Source organism: Miniopterus schreibersii (genome assembly GCF_964146895.1).
Source record: "Miniopterus schreibersii genome assembly, chromosome: 3".
Classification (NCBI taxonomy): domain Eukaryota; kingdom Metazoa; phylum Chordata; class Mammalia; order Chiroptera; family Miniopteridae; genus Miniopterus; species Miniopterus schreibersii.
In genome coordinates, this window is record NC_138103.1 from 51,583,994 (window position 1) to 51,598,912 (window position 14,919).

A 14,919-nucleotide genomic window follows, 5' to 3' on the forward strand; every position below is an offset into this window, starting at 1 on the left:
CGTGCATTTTGTCTGAGGTAGATTTTGCTGCTTCCGTCCATTTTCTCTAAGCTTATGTAACATTTTCCTCCTCCTTTCTTCATAGGCTGTGGCCGGCACATCTTAAGTATTCTGTCTTTTTTTTTTCCTCCTAATTTGAAACAGCAAAACAATCCCCTCAGAGAGCAGTCAGCTCGTGTTGCACATTGGTGCTGGGTAAATTGCTTCGCTAATGTCGGCAGAATCATGGTATTGCCACTCAGTTGAACTTGGGGTACAGATATTTGGGGCCACTAGACTGATGTGTTCTGGTAGACTCTCCCCCCTCTTCCCTCCATGATAAATAGTCTCCATGAATTCTGCACTCACACCCCTGTGTTCCAGAACCTTAGCCAGAACCTCTGACCAGGCCTCGCTTCGCCAGGATGCTCTCAGCTCAGCGCACCCCTGGCTGTGGAAGGGGCTGTGAGTGGATATCATCGTCTCATGATAAAACCTGTTGTTTCTACTTCTTTAAGAGTCTAGCTACCCTCTAACAAAACATTTAAAATAGAAAGGATACTGAATATTCTCACCATTCAATTATAGCTCTTCTATCTACTAGCAGTGTAGGTTGCTGGTAACTTCCTAGTCCTAATTTCCTTACTCCCTGAAGTGAGGACATTATCCTGTTTGCTGTGAAGGGAGGAGCTAATGAGCCTAATACATCCAGCACAGTGCCAGGCATGTGACTGGTGCTTAATAAGTGGTAACTATTGTTATTATGATAGAAATAATCTATTTTTATTGGTTAATTTTCTTTTAGCTTTATCCAGGGTATTTGCTTTTATTCTACATTTCTCTCATGTTTTAAAAAAATTTTCATCTTTTTATATTGGTGATTCAACTTCTCTATGTCTTTTTAAAAGAAAAATGTATTTAAGCACTTTTTGTGTTTAAATTCTTATGATTAGTTAGGTTTTAAAATATTTTTTAATTATCTTAAAATTTTATTTTCCAGTTATTATTCTACTTTTATGTTTATTTCCTTTCATTTCCTCTTCTATTTATGTATACCTGTATGAGTGAATAAATTCATGTACTTATTTTATGATTTGGTTTTTATAACAGGCGCACATGAAAGCAAGGCAGCAGGAGTGGTAATAGCTTGTTCTTATCATAAAAGGTTGGCCGCAGCCTTTTATCCAGCTGCTCCTCCAACTATGTTTAACAGAACTTTTAGCGTGTGTGACAAAGGTGCAAAACATTGAGAGGCTTAAGATAGCCCTGAGTTAACTCTTCCCATGATTAAGCTTTGCTTAATGCATATGGAACACTTATTTTCACCACAGCAGCATAGTCTCATGACAATCATTAATTACACCAGTATTTTTACTTTCTAGTGTTGTTTTTGCTATTATTAATGCACCACTTCCTGGCAACAGCAGTAATTAAACACATATTTGGAGAAATGATGCAAACAATTCATTTATATTTTCTCAGTTGCTTTTTAAAAATTAAATAGGGTCCTATTCATTAATTTACCTATCCAATAAATTAAGCACTACATGCTTTGTTGAAGGGATGGTTCTAGCATCAGGGGCATCTAATTTAGTTGTTTAGTTCTGCACTGACCTAAATGTATTTAATAGCCACATGTGGTTAAGTGAGCACTTGAAATGTGGCTTGTGTCACTGAGGAAGTGAATTTTTAATTTTGATTAATTTTAACTACTTTAAATTTACATTTTAACACTGAAACAGTGTAAGATAATTTTCCATTAAGCACAATTTTATTGTATGTGCAATATCTCATTAATGATTTTTATATTGATTACATGTTGAATGATAATATTTTAGGCCTATCAGGTTAAGTTAAAATATATTATTAAAATTAACTTCCCCTATTTCTTTTTACCTCTTTTTAATGTTGCTTCTAAAAATTACATATGTGACTTTCATTATATTTCAGTGGGCTAGTGTTGGCATAGGAACCCTACATCCATCAAACAAGAAGCAAGTACAAAGTAGTATCAAAAGAACATGTAAAGAAAGCATAACTGGTTAATATAGATTTTAGAAGTTTATAAAAAGAAAAAAGAATCAAGATTCATGAAGAGTTAGGAAGGAATCACCTAAAGACATGTCTTCATTTGAGCTTGAGCTCTGGAGACAAAGTCTGCAGAGCAGGGGAAAAGCAATGACCCAAGGGCGGAGTATACTGAAAAGCTGACCGAGTGGGAGGAATTAGCATTGAGAATGGATGTCGTAAGATGAAACCGTGAGGAGGAGCTCAAGCTTCTTCTCTAAACTCCCACTGCATATCAAAAACTCTATGTTCAGTCAACTTTCAACAACTATTTACTGCATGTCTACAGTTAGGCATTGTTCTAATCTAGATGTTGAAGACATAGCAGGCAAATTCTTATTCTTGTTACATTTTAGTTGAGTTGAGCAAGTGTACCATGCTCTCAGATAATAGACACTTTATAAATAAATGGGTAAGAGAAAGGAAATCCAGATTTTTACAGTACTAGAAAGAAAATAAAATGGTGGTAGGTAAGATAAAGGAAGGCACTCTCAGCTCATTTAGATGGAGCCCCAAAGCATGGCCTCATGGAAGAAGTGACATGGGAGCTGAAAATTAGAAAATAGGAAATTGTCAACCAAACCAATATCTGCTCAGCAGATGAATTGACAAATAGGAAGGCCTGAGGATGAGTGGGCTTGGTGTGTTTCCGAAACAGAAAGACTACTGTGGCTGGTGCCCAGGGAGCATGAGCTTGGGGACATAAGCAGAAACCAGATCATATCTGACCTTAGAAGCCAAAATAACAATTTGTGATTTACTATGTGCAATGAAATATTGAAGAGTCTTGATCAGAAGTGTAATATGAACTGATGTCCGGCTGTTCTGTGGAGAATGGATTGTTGAAGACAATAGGAGAACTCCCCCAACGTCCATGAACTGGAAGTCATGCCTCCCTTTGCATTCCTATACAGCATTATCTGTACATCTCCTAGGGCACTTTTCCTTTCTTATCTTGTATTGTGATTATCAATTCAAGTCATAGCTCCACTATCTGGGAAGAATTCAGTCTAATTCATCTTTGCCTCTCTCATAGTCTGAGCACAGTGCTTTGGACATAATGAGCCCTCCATGAATATTTATTAAATGAATGAATCATGGAGTGGATGATAATTCAGACTCTGCTTGAATACTTTCAATGACAAAAGAACATAGCTTCATAAAGCAACTCATTCCATTGTTAGAAGGTTCTAATGGTTAAAAAATGTTTTAAAACTGTTAAGAAATGGATATTTCTTTTATTTTTACTTATTCACTTTTATTATTTTATTTGTCTGTGGAACAGCAGAGAAGAAAGAAATTTTCTCTTTCAAAAAATCATTCTTTAGCTATTGCTGACAGTGATTATTTTCACAAATGTTTTATTTTTACCATCCCCAAACTTTTCAATATTTTTAGACATAGTTTTATTTGCTCTTCTCATCACTTTCTTTAGTTTACACTTTGGTTTATCATAACCCCCTTAAAATATGATGCTCCAAGTTGAATATAGTATACCACATGGATCTGAAGAGTCAGTATATTGAAGCTATTACTAACTTTGGTGGAGGTTCACTCATGACTGAGCACTAAACATTTTTAATAGCTGCATCAAAATATTGGTTCATATAGAAATGTTTAATCAGATTATTAAGATGTGTCACCTGTTGAAGGTGATGAGTGGGTATTTATGACCCATTGCCCTGGGCTTGTCAGTGGTTTACTGAAGCAACTGTAATTGATAGGGTAGAGTCAGGAAACATCTCGTGGAGCCCACTGATGATGTGACTTGAGTTAAGGATAGTAAATGAGTGCTAAATTGGTAATGAGTATTATCTTTCTAAAATTCAGATATGCATTTAGTAGGGATCTTAATTCTCTTAATTCCCTACTTCTCTATTTAAGGCTTCATAAATATTAGATGACCTGCACAATATTGGCCAAGTCTGGGAGAATGGAATTTTGGAGTAGAAGAAAGCTATTTAAACCCCCCTCTTCACAGCATATCTGATAGATAGGTGTTAATTGCACTTGATTTCAGGGTTGGTTTAGGTAACACAATTGTAAAGTTGGAGGTAATCATAAAGACCATCTTCCAATCTATTTAGGATCCTCTTCTTTCAAACTGTAGGAAAGGAACCATGAGCATTAGATCTGCTTCCATTCATTTGCTCCACAAAATCTTAAAGGATGAATACAAACATGAGTAAAATATGTGTTATTGTCTGAATGAATCACGATGATCAGTACGTTTCATTGCTTACTTGCACTGGCCCTTGTAGCATGCATTACTTTCCTCTAACTTCATCTGTCTTCTTTTTTTATTTTCTTTTTCCTGATAGCTTCTACTCTTTTGAAAATGTACTTCTAGTTTCTATTTATCAAAGTCAACTTTGGAACGAGGCATGATATATTTCTAATAGGTCATGAGGCCCATGGGTAACTTAAGCTTTCACCTTTTTCTCGATAGAAAAAAAAAAAATGCATGTAGCAGTGATCACTGACCTAGAAACTTCTAGGTGGTCTATAGTTATGCTATTTACTTTACCTGTTTTCAGAGAAATACCTCATTCTGCTGATTTGAAAGCAAGAATTATTAGCAGTTTGCTTATTTTCTCTCAGTTCTATCTTGAGTGACAATAAATTGGTTATTGTTTTTGCTAAATTTTTTTGATTAGCATGTTTTCATTATGAATTAGTTATATCTCATTATGGTTTCATTGACTAGATTCTAGAATATAATAATCTCAAAATGCATCACCCAAGTCAATCTTTAGTCACATTACAATATAGGTTCCTATGTTAAAAACAAGGAAAATTTTGACAGTAAAGTGTATATTCTCAGATACTTCTAATTCTTTTAGTATACAAACAATTAAGAATATAATTTGTTATTGAGAAAATATGTCAATGAAAAATTCAAAATTCAAAACGGAAACTTTTTTTATCCCTTTATGCCTAGAGATAAACTGAAGATATACTTTTTTCCAAAAATGTTAAGCAAAAAATTATTTGCTTAGTGAAAAAAGGGACCAAAAACTGTTGTTAAATAACCAAACAAAGTTGAAAGATTCTAGGTAGAATGGAGTGCTTGTGGCCAACCAAGACTAGAATGAATCAAATACAAAAATAATCTATTAAAGGCATCTCAGAGCTTCTGAAGCAAAAAGGCAGGAAGAGTTCATATTCTGACTTACCATGGAAATATGTAAGAATTTATATATTTGATTAATCCAAAAGGAGGTAAGAAAAGAGAGAAAAGTGGTATATAAAACAGTTGTATCAAATGGAAAATAAATGATGATAGATGTAAATGTACTCAAAGCTCCAAGTGGAAGGCTAAAATTATCTGATTAGTTTAAAAAAACACCACCACAATAAAACGAAACTTAACTATCTGCTTCTTATAAATATAAAGCAAAAGAAATAAATGACCTTTGCAATCATTAACAAAAAATGGCATAGCTATAAGACAAAATAAGCATTAATAAAAATTTATTTGTAGAGATAAAGTGGGACATTTGCTAGTGGCAAAGGGGTCAAACAACCAGAAAGGTAGAAAGCTCTAATCCTCATAAATGTCACACTTCAGTGAGAAACAGACACAAGCATTTCAAAATAGAGCTGAAAAATAGGAAATTTTGTTTATCAAGCAGATGTAATATTCATACCCTCAGCTCTGGGTCCTCTCCTGCAGATGAGAGCTGCTGTGCTCTCTGTTGTCAAATACAGTGTTTTTGAGTTCACAACCCAAACCATGAAGACCTTGACTATGAACAGTATAGTAGGGTTTCTGGAAGGACTTGAGGGGAATGGTGATGAGCAACAAATACCCTTTAAGTAGTTAACTGCTGGTTTTGAAAACTGTATTTTTATCTTATTATGGTTTTATATATGCATAGTTTAAAGATGAACAGCGGTATGTGGCTTATTATGAAAAAAATTTCTCCACCTGCCTTCTCTTCTCCCACCCCACAATTCCTGTGGCCCTTCACCAACAATTTTAAATTATTTTAGCGGCTTATTGTTTTTTTTTTTTCTTATTTAGCTTTTATTATTTTCGATGACATATTTTCTTTGTTTACAGTGTTAAAAATTGCATGGCCAGCTGGGCGTGGCTCAGCGGTTGAGCGTCGGCCTGGGATCCAGGCGAACGGGGTTCGATTCCCGGTCAGGGCACATGCCCGGGTTGCGGGCTCGATCAGTGACTCTCTCATCATTGATGTTTCTATCTCTCTCTCTCCCTCTCCTTTCCTCTCTCTGAAATCAATAAAGGTATATTTAAAAAAAAAAATTGCAAATACACTTGAGGTTCCAGTATATTTCTCTCCAAAGCCGTTCTCCTCCCTCCCCCAGAGTTAACACCACCATGTGTTTTTTGCTTATTATTTTTTTGCAAATTTTTATGACTTTGCTCTATATCTATGTATAGAATATTAACTCTGGTTTTATAAGAGTGTGATATCTCTTGTTATCACATTGCAATACTGTAATATTGCATTTTGTAGCATTATTTCCAGCTTTATTGAGACATATTGACACATAACATCACATAAGTTTAAAGTGTACAATGTGTTGATTCAATACACTTACATATTGCAAAATGATTACCGCTGTAGCGTTAGCTGGCACCTCTATCATGCCACGTAATTACCCTTTTCATTTTGTGGTGAGAACATTTACCGCCTACTCACTTAACCTTCCTGTATATAATGCAGAGTTAGCTGAAATCCCGATGCTGTACATACAGCCCCAGAACTTACTAATCTTATGATTTGTACCTTTTGACCAACATCTCCCCATTTTCTCCAACTCAGGCCCTGGTAACCACTATTCTACTCTCTATGAACTGAGCTTTTTTAAGATTCCACATATAAGCGATATCATATAGTATTTGTCTTTTTCGTCTCACTTATTTCACTTAGCATAATGCCCTCAAGGTTCATCTAAATTGTCATAAACAGTAGAATTTCCTTCTTTCCTGTGGCTGAATTATATATTCCATCTCTTGGCCTTTGTGAATAATGCTGCTATATACATGGGAGATCCTGGTTTCGTTTCCTTTGGATATGTACCCAGAAGTGAGACTGCTGGATCATATGGCAGTTATATGTTTAATTTTTTGAGGAACCTCCATACCATTTTCCATTGTGACTGGACCAATCTACATTCCCACCAACAGCTTATAAAGGTGCTATTTTCTCTGCATCCTCACCAACACTTGTTATCTCTTGATTTTTTGATGGCAGCCATTCTAACAGATGTGAGGTGATAGCTCATTGTGGTTTTGATTTGCATCTCCCTGATGATTAGGGATGTTGAGTTACTTTTCATGTACCTGTTGGCCATCTGTGTGTCTTTGGAAAAATATTTATTCAGTTCCTCTGCCCAGTTTTTAGTCAAATTGCTTTTTTTGCTATCAAGCTGTATAAGCTCTTTATATATTTTATATATTAACTTCTTATCAGATATATGATTGCAAATATTTTCTCCTATTCCATAGATTGCCTTATGATTGCAAATATTTTCTCCTATTCCATAGATTGCCTTTTCATTTTTTGATGTTTTCAGTGAAAAAGGAGCAGAGAAACTGAAAGCTTTTTAGTTTGCTGTCTATTTTTGCTTCTGTTGCCTTTGCTTTTGATGTCATTAATTGCGGGAAAATAAGGAAAAGCCTGAATTTCAAATGCTTTCTTCATTATATTTGCCTTTGTGGAAGAGAACTTGATTTTTTTCCACCTCAGTTACTCAGATAAACTTGAAAAAGTGAGAGTTTTATTCCAGTACAGCATTATATATATATATGGCTACACATATTGGAATACCAAACATTGCAAAAAAAAGGTTATCATAATTTATGTTCAGTTATGCTGTCAGACATGTTCCACTAAGATCCTAAAAGGGAAAAGGCCTGGAAACAATTTCAGAAGAAACTATATATTATGGGTGTCATTAATAATGGCGCGAATGCAAAACTAATTGAGTTGTTAAGACACGGTTCTTTCCTTTTATGGTCAAAGTGTAAAACTTTGTGGTGCTTCACCAGATGAACATTAAGCCCATTACTGCACACATTAAAGATTAGAAATTTCTTTCTGTTAGCACTGAGCACCTGCAAAGGCACAGCAAAGCTTTGCGCTGTTTATCTGTGGGAGACCCTCTCTTCACAGAACAGCTGCTTGACATGGAGCCCAAAATGTGGCTCCCTTGTGTTTTGAAAAAGATGGTGTCTGCACTGAACAGACAGGCACACAATAATGGGAGTTTTGGCCTGGAGTTGCTCTGGCTTAGTGACAGATTTTCACTGGTGAAAAATGGGTTTACACAACCTGCTCTGTATCACAAACTCAGAAAACTCTGTTTGCGATGCGTAGGTCGACATCCGGCCTGGTTCTTACTTTGGCTTCAATGGAAAACATGACACTCAAAGCAGTTCTGTGTTTATTGACCAAATGGAGGTTTTCCATTCTCTTTCTCTCCTCTCTTTTTTCTTCTAAGGATACATTTGTTTCATTTCTCAGAGATTTATATTGCTACATGGTTTTACAGTACTGCTTTACAGAGATATTTCCATATATGCAAAGTTTTATCTTGATTATCTCAAGATGATAAATGGGCCCTCGTGGAACTGAGAGAATTTAATTTAATATCTAGAAAGACCCAGTCAACTGAGACAATTTCATGGATTTCATGGGTAGGTGTCTCCAAACCTGTCTTGTAAACTAGTGCATTGAGCTCATTGTGGAAAAGCTCTTTGTCTCTTTGTGAAAGCATTAAAGAAGTGGAAAGCTGTATTTATAACACTAATTTTGTTCATAATTTCTGATTCCTACTTTAAAAAATATGGAGAGGCATAAACTTCTTTTTAGAATAGACTTCTATACTTTTTTCTCAAACTTCTAATAACTGGTAAAATTCATAAATGCCATAAATACCCATCTATAGAGCTTAAATTACTTGTATTCCTGCTCTAGGGTCATCAGATAAAATATAGAAAGTACAGTTAAATTTTAATTTCAGATAAATAATGAGTATTTTTTAGTATAAGTATGTCTCAAATATTACATTTTTATCTGTGAAATCTAGCAACCTTACTCTGATACTATTTTATTTATTTATTTATTTGAGAGAGAGAAACAATGTGAGAAAGACACATGTCTCTGTGTGTAATAAGACCTACTTAGTTTGATGTTGAGACAAACAAAAATCTTCATTTTTTTAAGTGTCTCAAGAGAAACTAAAACTTTGCTCAGGTCTTTCATCTTGTTTGTCTTGTACTTTAATTCTTCAAGTCTACATTTTCTTCAGCACTAGTAGTTTATGGGGCCATGATAAAGAAATACAGACAAGGTTGTTTATAGGAATTTGGTGCAAGCTCAAATTCTTCAATATATATGTATATATAGCTGCAAAGTTTATGAAATCAGTTCCCAGGGTTTAACACATATCTTTTCCTTTCACATGTTAATGATAACAAAAGTTATTATTATTATTACTAAGAAGATAATCTAGTACACAGGTTGGAATCAGTGCATCTGGGTTTTAATCCCAGCTCTAACATATCATAACTGAGTAACATTGGAGGAGCTACTGAATCTCTATGCCTCTGTTCCCTCCTGTTAAAAAAGAGTAATAATGGTACCCACCTGTAGGTTTGCTGTGCAGATTGACTGTGTTAATGTAAACGAAGGTCACAGACCCATGTGTGACATACAGTCAATGCTGCATTAGTGTTTGTTGCTGTTGATATTTTTTGTTTGCTTTCTATGGGCAGTTAACATGTCAAAGTTTTTACAAACATTACCACACTTAACCTTCATAACAATAATCTAAATTTTATTAATATATTTAATAATGTTATGTAATTTGCTTAGTTAATAGAGCCAGGAATCAAGTCCAGTACTTTTAATCACACACACACACACACACACACACACACACACACACACACACACACAATTCCAGGATGTGAGTGGGTTTTTTGTGGACCATGTTCTACTAATGGCCTAACTAAATCTATATAATGAAGCTCATTTAATAGGAAATAGTGTTAACTAATTCTGCTGTCTGTGTCTTCCTTTTGTCAAAGCTAAACTCATGAAATCCCAGGACCACACAATCTACCTTTTAACGGACTCACTACTTTTGCCGATTGTACTCATTAAGTAATCACATTTGCAATTATGTTACTTTGAAAAGTGGTGAGACTTCTCTTGATTATGAATGACCCTTAATAGTTCTCATTGGACTGGGGCTTCTTTTGACTATGTCCCAATCTAATTCCCCATCCATAGGTACACACTCACAAGCATGAAAGCACAAATGTGCACACACACGTGTGTGTTAAGCTTATTGTTCAATTTTGTGAGAAACTTATTACAAACAATCTGATGATATCCTAGATTTCAAGAAAATGGCAAGAGAATTGTTCATTCACATGTTGGATGGTGAAATGATTACAAATACAGAGAAAACACGATGAAATACAATGAACAGAGATAGCCAGTTAGGGGGAGTTGTGTATCAGTCAAATTAAAATAAGGAAGTTATTAAAACTGCAACCACATTGAAGTACATAGAAGCCTAGTTTTTAGAAGGGTATTTTCATCAAAGAAACACACTGTAACAACAGGCACATTTGAAAACAAAACAATTTTTAAAAGCCCTCACGTTTCTCAAAATACTGTGAGAAGACATGTAATCCTTAGTGGCATTTTTTTGAAGAATAATTTATTCTTATCTCCATTTATCTAACCTCTTACAGATGTTCCCATTGCTTTTTTCTCCCTCAAATCAACAGGACCTCTCCTCCTTGCTCTGGATGAAACGCCACCCAACCTGCTCCCTGGCCCTTTAAGTCTCCTCCTCCTTCCCCGTTTCCGCAGCCTCCGTTCTTTTTCTCCACACCCAGCCCCTGGATGGTGCGTTACTCTCAGTGGTCTTCATCGTCTCGTCTCCAGTCCTTAGAGAACAGACGAGGGGAGACGCTGTGAAGGCAAAATGAGGGAAGGCCGGGGTACCAAGTCTTTCCTTTCCCTTTCTTTCATTTTTTTCCACTGTCACATTTGGAACACTTCAAAGACACATAGGAGGCAAATTATTTCAAGTATCAGCACAGAAATTAAATAAATACAATTTATATTTACCCACTCTAATTGACATATTTGTTGAATCTACCAAAGTATAAACTATTTATGACATTGATTCTTTTTCTGTCTCTATTTGTCTCTGTCTCTGCTTCCATCCCATCCCATCCCATCCCATCCCATCCCATCCCATCCCATCCCATCCCATCCCATCCCATCCCATCCCATCCCATCCCATCCCATCCCATCCCATCCCATCCCATCCCATCCCATCCCATCCCATCCCATCCCATCCCATCCCTCTCTCTTCCCCCCCGCCCCCCTGGCTTACATTTGAGGCTAACGAATGCACCCAATTCATTTTGCACTGCTGATCCCAGGCAAATGATCTTCCAACCAGTTCTAATCTTTTATTCATAGGCATGCTTTTGTCTGAAGAAGCATGTCAAATTATCATGTGTAACAGAATTGCGGCAAGGGGCAAACATGTGATTTATAATGATGTATTTTTTATGGTTTAATATTCAGTGATGCCTTAAAAAAAGATGTGCAATATAATCAAGAATTTGATTTCTATTCTTTTGTGGTAAACAAAAGTTTGATATTAGTAACGTAAATTAAGGAGTTAATGCTTGTAATATGGGAAACAAGGAAAGCAAGTGAAGAAATCCATCTCCACCTAATCTAATGCGGGCCATGCTTTAAACTTTGTGATATATGTGTGTATAATACATGTACACATATGTATGTATATACAGATATACATAGCAGTTGTCTCCATAGGCGGTTTGTGATTCCATATAGGGAGATGCTTAGTAGGACTGCTTTCTTCCAGGGTTTTCAGTATAGATGGTCAGAGCATAATTACCCACATAACTCTGGAGACTGGAGGATTAAAGAGTAAAAGGAGAGAACCTCACAGTAGATTTTGTCAGGAGACCATTGCTGTCTTTTCCCTGGTGCCTTCTCTGTTTCATCTGCTGTTTCCTGTTAGTTTTCTTTTTCTTTTCATTGATTCACACTTGAGTTGGGTTTTCTTGCTTCAGGACCACCTCTATTGACATCTGCCTTAAATGTTGGGTGTCCTTCACTACTGTACCTGGCCATCAGTGGATTGTGATCAAGCTGAAGGATATGTGCAGGGAAGTGGGTGTTGTTTCACAGGTGGTCTCATAGAAGGATTTGTGCAGATTATCACAAAATTCCCAGGCAGTGAGGACTGGTGCCTGTGGTTTACAGGCAGCCTAAGAGACTCTCATTCCTGAAGGCGCAGAATAGGGAACCAGCCTGGTCATGCTTTAACACAAACCTTGTATAACACCCTTTAGTCCTATGAGTGGTGTCTGACTTTAGTTAGTCTCAGATGCCTTTTATATGAACATCAAATAGCTAAATATGTCCCCAAACTTCTGACATGAAGATGGGACAATAATTCTATATGCCATATTCGCTTCAGCTGGCGGTATATCCAGGAGCCAAAGCACTGCATGGAACATCAGGCACTTTGGTTTAGGTTTCCAGCTTGCATACTAGTAAATGATAGTGTTGTGGAATGGCTCAGGGTTCTGATTACCCACTTACAACAAGAAAAAATCAGCATCACACCTTTACCAAGTACCCAGAAGTCATACACAAATGCAATGGGTTTTACAGTGTTTAGACATGGTCACTAGTCTTCCAAATGTACTGTTTAGTGGGGAGACGAGGTGGGCTACTAGAGAACTGGAACACTGTAAATAGGTATGTCAGGAGTTTCCATTAGTTGGAATCATGTGAAGTGTTTAAGGGCAAGGATGATTTATATTGTCGTCTAGCTCTAGCTCATAAAATGAGTCCTATTTTTAAAAATCATTTTTTAATTTTTAATTACAGTTGACATACAATATTTTATTAGTTTCAGGTGTACACTCCAGTGATTGGATATTATATAACTTACTAATTGATCATTCCAATTAATCTCACACCCATCTAACACTATACACAGTTATTAGAATATCACTGACTATATTCCATACGTTGTACTTTACATCTCCATGACTATTCTGTAACAACCAATTTGTACTTCTTAATCCCTTCACCTTTTCACCCATTTCCCCAACCCCTCTCCCATCTGGCAACTGTCAAATCTTCTCTATATCTATGAGTCTGTCTCTGTTCTGCTTCTTAGTTTATTTTGTTTTTTAGATTCAATTGTTGATAGATATGTATTTATTACCATTTTATTTTTCATATTTTTAATCTTTTTCCCCTTATTTTTAAAGAAGATCCTTTAACATTTCATGTAATACCAGTTTGGTGGTGATGAAATTCTTTAGCTTTTACTTGTCTGGGAAACTCTTTATATGTTCTTTGATTCTAAATGATAGCTTTGCTGGATATAGTAATCTTGGTTGTAGATCCTTTGAATATTTCTTGATACTCCCTTCTGGCTTGCAAAGCTTCTGTTGAGAAATCAGCTGACAGTTTTATGGGAGCTCCCTTGTAGGTAACTAATTGCTTTTCTCTTGCTTCTTTTAAGATTCTCTCTTTGTCTGACCTTTTGCATTTTAATTATGATATGTCTTGGTGTGGGACTCTTTGGGTTCATCTTGTTTAGGGCACTCTGCACTTCCTGGACTTAATGTCTATTTCCTTCACCAAGTTAGAGAAGTTTTCTGTCATTATTTTTTAAAATAGGTTTTGAATTTCTTGCTCTCTCTCTTCTCTTTCTGACATCACCATAATGTGAATGTTGGTATGCTCGAAGTTGTCCCAGAAGCTCCTTACACTCTTTTCATTTCTTTGAATTCCTTTTTCTTTTCGTTGTTCTGATAGGGTGTTTTTTGCTCCCTTATATTCCAAATTACTGATTTGATTCTCAGCTTCATCTACTCTACTGTTGATTCCCTGTAAATTATTCATTTCAGTTAGTGTACCCTTCATTTCTGACTTTTTTTTATTTTATGGTTTCTATGTATTTTTTCATGCTCTTGAAGTTCTCACTATGTTCCTTGAGCATCCTTATAACCATTGTGTTGAACTCTATATCTGGTAGTTTGCTTGCCTTCATTTCATTTTGTTCTTTTTCTAGAGATTTCTTCTGTTCTTTCATTTGGGACTTATTTCTTGACTACATTTTGGCTAATTCCCTATGTTTGTTTCTGTGTATTAGGTAGAGGTTCTATATCTCCTGGGCTTGGTAGAGTGGCACAGCCTCCCCAGTCACCCAAGCTGGGCACTCCAGGTTTGCCCCTGTGTGGACTGTGTGCACTGTCCTGTTGTTGTTGAGCTTTGATTGCCATTGGCATCACTCAGAGGGATTGACTCCCAGGCCCATCAGCTGCAAGGACCAGCTGTGACTACAGTGGAGGAGCTGCTGTGTGGGAGTCTACTCTATGGTGCAGGACTTGCTTCAATGGAGCTTAGTCTGTCACTCATGGAGGTAATAGGGTTATAATCTGGCATGGCCTGAAGCTGCCCACTGGATGCACTGGCTCTGGGGCCTCCCAGGAGGTACAAGGTCAGCCACCACCTGTGCCCTGCCCGGGGCCACCTGGCATGAGCTACAGAGCAATCTACAAGTGGCTGCTGCTTGTGCTGTGCTTGGAGGTGCTCTGGAGAGGAAAATTGGCCCAATTTTATCTTGTAGTAGAGGGTTCCCCTGGAGTCTAGAGAGTAAACTAGTGATTACACAGAGCATGTTCACTGTTTTCAATAATGTTCCCAAATATTGTGTTATAAACATAATGGATCATCTAATATGACAAATATTATCTTCCCACTTTTTAATTTCATGGCTAAAGGCATTGATAGGGAAGAATAAAAACTA